This window comes from Ceratosolen solmsi, unplaced genomic scaffold, assembly GCF_000503995.2.
Source record: "Ceratosolen solmsi marchali unplaced genomic scaffold, CerSol_1.0 scaffold11, whole genome shotgun sequence".
NCBI lineage: Eukaryota > Metazoa > Arthropoda > Insecta > Hymenoptera > Agaonidae > Ceratosolen > Ceratosolen solmsi.
Genome location: NW_011948416.1, coordinates 1725965 through 1734018, shown reverse-complemented (window position 1 = coordinate 1734018; position 8054 = coordinate 1725965).

Here is an 8054-nt window from a genome sequence, read left to right as displayed (position 1 = left end):
AATGAACTATTATTTCAATGATTTCATATAATTTAATATATTACTAATTATATAACTTATTAAATTGGATATAGTAATTAGTTTATAACTATGAATAATACAAATGAAAACTAGATCTCTAACCCATAGTTTTTAAAGATCCAAATACAATATTTGGACATGATGAACCTTTAAGCAAGCATTATTTTTATAATTTTATGTTAAAAAGTTTGCATATATATAAATGTTGATTTAACGATTTCAATGTTAATTTCAATTTAATAATACAATGTTATTTTTCGACACAATATATAATATTTTCTTTTTAATAAATATGAAATTTTAAAAAATTTGCAAATATAAATTATTTTTAAAACTGTTGTTAAAAAAAAAAAAATAAAACGTCAAAGTTTTATAGCCGCTGATCCTACGTAAAATTGAAATACTTTAGTAAAAAATATTAAAAATCAAAATAAGTATTAGTTATATTAGATGAAAAGACTGAAAAAACTTTTGGTTTCAAAACTGTTGATGAAAACTTATCAATGATATAATTAATTCTGAATAAAGTTATAAAAGCGAGAATAAAATTAATATTCATTAAATTAATTCAGATTAAAATCAGGAACTATAAAAATATTTTCTCTCGATTTTATTTTATTATTATTATTATTATTATTATTTTTTTTTTTATACAAATTTTTTCAAATATCATTCTCAATGATTTCTTTACATAGATCAATTTCCGAACAATATACAGTTCATTTATACTTGTATAAATGAATTAAAAATATAAGCTCATTTTAACTTATTATAATAATTGAAACAAAACTTATATCATCTCAAAAGTTATTATAAACTAATTTTCAAACTGTGTTCATATGGCGTTGGAATAAAAACATTAAAATAACAAATAAAACAATATTAGATGAGCAATGTCAATTCTTATTCGAATATTATACACATTAATTTATGATTTAAAAGTGAAAATAATCTATTACTTATAATATATTTTAACTAACATTATCATAAATCCAGATAAGCCACAATACAAACCGACGAACTGCAAATAAGTCAAGTTTCAAAAAATATACTCATAGTAGATGGTCGCGACTTTGCGACGCTAAGCAATTTATACACACAGAAAGGAATAAAAAGTACATAAATTAACGGGATCGAAAAAACACACGAATATATAGTAATCAAAATGAAAGAGAAAACATTAAATAAAACATAAAAAGGAATAAAGCACTGCGAAAGAAATATAAAGAGAACGAGAGAAAGAGAAAAATGGCTACGTATAAAAGACACGCTAACTGAAATATTCGCATATAAATTAAGGAAAAAATTAAAAAATGAATTAGGACAATTTATGCGTATTTTTAAAAAACGAATAATAATAAGATCTCACAAATTACAAATTTCAACTAGTGTCGAAAGAATGAATAATAACCAGATCAAAAGAAGTGTAAGTAGAGATTTGCAAGCAAAATGAATAGATAGATGGGCTGATAGGTAGGTAGCAAACAGAAAAAGAAAAAGAAAAAAAAAAGGGTCACCATCGCACGTGAGCATATAATGAAATCCTTTTTCCTACTTTATTTCACTGTCCTACATAGTCATGGATTTTCTCTTGCGAGGCGTCGCGTCGACTGTGAAGCAACGTATGAGAAAACAAGAAACAGACAGGAATGCGAGTCTTCCTCTATCAACTCACGTACTCTGCGTTACTATATGCGCTAGCACGCATCTCCACGCCCGGATATATAGACACTTACCCAGACGCCGAAAAGCTCAAATAGATCGAAGCCAAGACTGCGAGATACGGCGGCTGTTGCTGAAAGAGGGATGGTCGAAATGCGATGCGGAGCGGGTAAGGGAGAGAAAGCGGTCCCGAGAGTCATCTCCCTCGGACCTACGGGCTGAATCAGAGAGAAGCCTCTGGGATATTATACGCGCTCACATATACCGAATACGTGCATACGTATATGTCAGGTGATCTCCTTTAACCATACCTTCTTCGTTTGTGTGCACATACGCGCGCGTAACCACCCGCCCCTCCCCTCATCCCTCTATCAATGTATCTATCTATCTATCTATCTATCTATCTATTTCTCTCTCTCTCTCTCTCTTACACTCACTCACTCACTCACTGATGCCCTTTCCATTAGGCAGGGTAACACATAGGGGTCGGCCTAATTTTATGCAAATCGCACGGAAACGCCTGTTAGGTGTCCAGCACTAAGAGGGCGAGTAAGAGAAAGGTAGAAAGAATAGAAGGAGATACAAAAATCGAAGAGAGACACGCCATAATACATTCCTACATCCGATGAAAATTCATGCTTCGGTCGGCATTGCTCATCCTATGCTGCCTTTGAATCCATTCTCCTTCTCCCAATTTCCATCTATTTTTTTGTTGCTTCTCCTCATGTCCCTTTACACCTAAGTATATATATTACTTACCGGTGATCGATTAGCAAGATTGTAATTGTATGTTTATATGCGTATACATTTTTATTAGTGTATATAAATTTTATCATAATTTCATTGTCTCGTATATTTTCTGCAGTTTTAGTTATTTTTTTGTTCATTTTAGTATATTAATGTTTACAAATTCTGCCAGAATAAAATCAGAAACAGACAAAAAAATATTAAACACCTTATGTAAATTCACTTGACATTTTTTTTCTTTCTGTATACGATTCGCTTGATGAATATTCATCTTCAAGCATAATAGTAATCTCATACAATAAAGATAACGATAGTAATAATCTGTATTACCGAAGGTTAGTCTTGAAGACATTAATGAGAGACGTTCATAAGCTTTTAATTTATTATTTACCAAAAAGTTTTTCTTTCAAATTTTTTAAATATTCAATAATTTTTTAGACTAAATTTCAACTTATTTGAGATTTAAATTTTGCATACAGTCGTAGTTTATTCATTATTTTACCGACTAACATTAATCAAATGTTTGTTAGCATATAAATATTTATTTCCCAATATTTTCACTTTCTGATGACATGCAGAAGAATGTCTGGATAATAAATAAGATATTGACTTATAATTTTTCAATTCCTAAAAAAAATGAATAAAATCAATTCACGGTTAAGTCAAACTATAATTTCAATAGTATATATATTCAATAGTATAGTATACACATATATAACATAACCAGTATCAAACTGTTAAAGCTATAGTTTAACTGCGCAGCGAATTAGTTTTATTCTCTTTTTTTTAAATAATTGAAAAGTTATAAGTCAATATCTTATTTATTATCCAGACATTCTTCTGAATATATATATATATATATATATGTGTGTGTGTGTGTGTGTGTGTGTGTGTGTGTGTGTGTGTGTGTGTGTGTGTGTGTGTGTGTGTGTGTGACATAGAAATACAAAATAAAAGGGATTTTTTATTCCTTCTATTGAGGACAGTTCCGCGTGTACGTGTTATCGTTATTTGCAATTCCTATCTGGTTAATATGTATTGTCGCCTCTGGAATTGGATGAAATTGATTTTATTGGATTCTCTCCTCCAGCCGTGGCCCTGTAGTTCCTCACTCTTTGCAGCACCAACGATGCCTGTCTCTAGTGACGTTCTAGTCTTCTTACCGCACTTGGCTCGCTTGCATTGCAGATGTCGGCCTCTAAGATTTACTTCCTGTCTTATGCGAATTTCAATAGGGGCTATTTATCTTTTAAAAAATTATTAAACAAAATGTACAAGTATGAATTAAATGCTACATACTTATAAACAAAAATATTACATTAATTGACTATTTTCTAGGATATTCTTATCAATATTAATTAAATATATAGTACAAATTATTGAAAAAAAAAATAATAATTATTAATGTTAACAGTCATTATATAAAATAAATACGAAATAAATTAAATATTTACATGAAAATAGAGGTAAAGTTATTTTGATATTTATAATACAACCATGCTCATAACATACTTACCAACAAATTAGTGCGTTAATTTAGCAATTATTTTAAGTATTATAATGATAATAATAATTCAATTATTATTATTATTACTACTACTATTATTATTATTATTATTATTATTATTGGCATGGAAGTTGTAGACGTAATATGAGTAACAATAAAATTTTAAATCATATTAATTATTAAAAATATAAATATAAATTAAAAATATAAATTAAAAATATAAAATAGATTAATAGAATAATAGTGAATACAATAATTTTTATTTATTTATGAGATGTTATTTGATCCAATGAAAATATAAATATTTAATATTTAAAATAATGAACATATGGCAACTCCCATTACAGGTTGAATCTAATTATATAATAATACAACTACTAATAATTGCGTAATCAATATATTTAATCATAACAAATCAAATAAAGGTAATGGTTCAATGATGTAGAAAATTTGTAAATAATTTCATAAATAATTACGTCATTGGTTTTTCATTTGTTATATAATTTGAAATTATTTTGTTATATGACATTAATATAAATATATAATACAATAGATAAGTGTAATATACATTAATATTAGAGTATTATACTATTATACTATTATAAGCATAATATTATTATAAACTTTTTAATAAAATATTTCTGGTAATAAGTAAAATGTATAGGTCTCATAAGAAATTACTTCCTCTATTGCTAATAAGTGCTAAAATAGATTTAAATGTTATTTTGAATAAATAAATTTGTACTTAAATCAATTAAAATAATTTATGTGAATAATACACGTGTTTTACTGAAACTATGAATTAAAATCACCGAACTTATCACGCTGTAAAAATGATAAGATTGTTCGAAATACAACAAATATTTTGCACTCCAAAATACATACATTTTAAATATATTTTTACACACAATTATTTTGTCAATAATCTTTATTATTAATAATATAAAATCAAATTTTATAAACAGTGTATTATAAAATAAAATATTTACATATTTATTCCTTATAAAACTTAATATTTTGAAGATAAAAGCACGAGTTTATAATTTCATAACTTTGTGATCACAAATAATGATTTGAGACTACATTATTTTTCTAAACTTCTGAAAATATATAAGATTTTTATATTATAAGTGTATCTATTAAAGAATTAATAAAATATATTAATAAATATTAAAAATTTCTGCTTTGAAGATCAATTAGATATATAAGTTAAAAGCATTTCCAAATTGGAAATCTGAGTCAAATTTATATATCAATTAGCTGTATATCAATTACTTTATAATTATTATTAATGATGGAGATCAAATATAATAGATTAATTATCAATTAGGTAGAAAATCTTGTTACCAAATTCAATATTGCAGATGAAAACTGACTATAATAATAGTTAGCCATACTTATTAATAACTTACACAATTCGCTTCGAAATATTTTTTTATCTTTTTTTTCGCTTCTTTTGTATAATGTAGTTTTGTTAAAGTTACTGTTTGAAACGTAGAATAGATGAATAATACAGTGTCTCGAGTATCTCTCCTTCCTTTTTCCTCTATACAAGTATATTTAATTAAGATAGAACGTGCACAAAATCAAATTGAATTATTATGCTGCAACCAGTGCGTGTATATGTAAAGTAGAACAAGATTTGGTTTTAAATAAAGACGAGAAAATCATGTATTTTTTATTGGCAATAAATTTATTTTATTATTTTATGTATCAGCATTAAACACATTTTAACATTTGTTATGCAAACTCATTCTATATTATATTCAATTATAAAATTTTATTAAATTACTTTATTATTATCAATATAATGAACATGATAAAATTAACGCAAAAATGTAATAAAACCGGCAAGTTCGTATAAAAGAAATAATTTATTAAAGTTTTATCTTAAGCTTATCTTAAATTTATATTCAGATGATTAAAATTACATATTCTGTATCATTCTTTGTAAATAAATTGAAGCTTTCGACAATACATTATAAAAAAATCATTCAATCCAGTGGTTTCTTATTGTTTAAATATTCAACATTATCCCGATATTATTCCTCATAAAAAGTCTTTAAATAACCCATTTTTACTTCATATGAAATTATAAATAAATAGGATATATATATAATTATAAACTACAAGTTATATATAACAATATAATTTACGTATTTTACAACGTAGAAAATATGAAAGTTAATACTTACCCTGATTCTACTTTTTTTAAAAAAGTTTCATTTTATTAAATTTTACAATACTTTATTAACAAATTAATTATTGGTTTGATTTTAGGTTGTATATCTATTATTAATTAAATAGTAAGTAATTTTTATAATTGTAATAATATTAATATTGCATTCATTTAATAGAATAACAGTAATATAGTCTAATTTATTTTTAATTGATATTGTTTTTAAGGTGTAGTAAGTCCCTAATTAATATATTTCATAAAATTGTTGTACTTTATAAAATATATTTTCTATGTTTTTAGTAATTTCTTAATTCATTTGTTACCTTATAATACATTTAATGAAAATAATTTCGTTAAAATGTATTTTTATAAAAAAATATAATTAAATGGAAAACATTTAAAAATGAAAACATTATCATATTGATAAATTAAATATCATTTATGAATGAATTCATTTAGTTATGTTATATTTAAATAACACAATAAATTATGTAATATTTTAATTACTTTTTTCAGAATATGTGTGAATATGTATTGTCATAATTATAAAAATTAATATATTAATATCGCTCTTAAATAACATAAGCATAATATTACCAAACACTTTTATTATTTATACAAATTATTCCATTTCATTAATAGTATCGTTTTTATGATAATAATATATCATGTATTGTTTTAGCAGTCTTCAAATTGTATTTTGTTGCTTCAATGTTTATTCATCAATAAAAATCTATTCACGTAAAAAAATGAAGAAAGGTAATTCACTTCTTATTTTAATAAATAATGCATTACAAAAAGCTATATTTCTTATATTAGCCGCTATTGCAATTATTGTAATTATTCGTATTATAATTATTGTTGTATAATGTAAATAAAAATTAAATTTTAATATAAAAATATGAATAATTCAATAAAAGTTAAGTGTTCCCCATACTCAACGAAGTTTCGACCTTATAAGAATTCGCTAAAGAGGAGAAATAAACAGAAAATCTGCGACCTGTGCTTTATAAGTCGTGACTATCGCACAATGTAATTTTGAAGAGATCATAATAATAAACGTGGACGTAACTTTAAACAGCTCGGATCGTTGCACTAGTTATGGCCACTACCCCATTAGTGACCTTTTTAAGGCTAACTTTTTTCGTAGAAATGATGTGTGATTGTAAATAAATGTGTGCGTGTGTGTGTGTGTGTGTGAACGCGCATATGTGTAAGAATTAAAATGTATATAAAGAAGTATAAATGTGCAAGAAAAAATAATACTTTAAACAAAATATAAATTACTAGGCAAAGTGATTATTAAGATATAGAAGTAAATTTTTAAAATATATTACCATGTTTTACGTGTAATTCATGTTTATTAAAAGTACCATATGTAAATTATATCATTATACATGCTATTTTTGTCAAAAGTTTCATTTAAAGTGTAGACGTTTTTATTTGAGTTTGACATAACTCAACAAATAAATGCCTGAATAGATAATTTCCTCATATTTATTCGCATTTTGTTTGTTTTATTTTTAACTTGTTATTCTTATATCGTCGGCTATTTATTTATATAGATTTGCATTTAATGAATATTGGATTAAATTATCAAAATACAAATAATTTTAAACACAATTTTTTACTAATTAAAATACGAAACATTAGTTTTGATTAATCTCAAATGAGTCCTACACTTTTATAATTAGTAAATATTGATAAGAAAAGAAAACTAATATTCAGATTCATATCTTACACTCTCATTTATATAAAAAACGTTGTATAATTTATAATATTCAAACTTGATACATAACAAGCCACTACAGCTCTTAGTGTATTATACCTCTTCAAAAATGAGTGAAAGAACACTCTTATACACAATCCCACTTGACATACCTACACATGTACATTGTATATATTTATATGTATATAACATTGTCATACATTTGTATT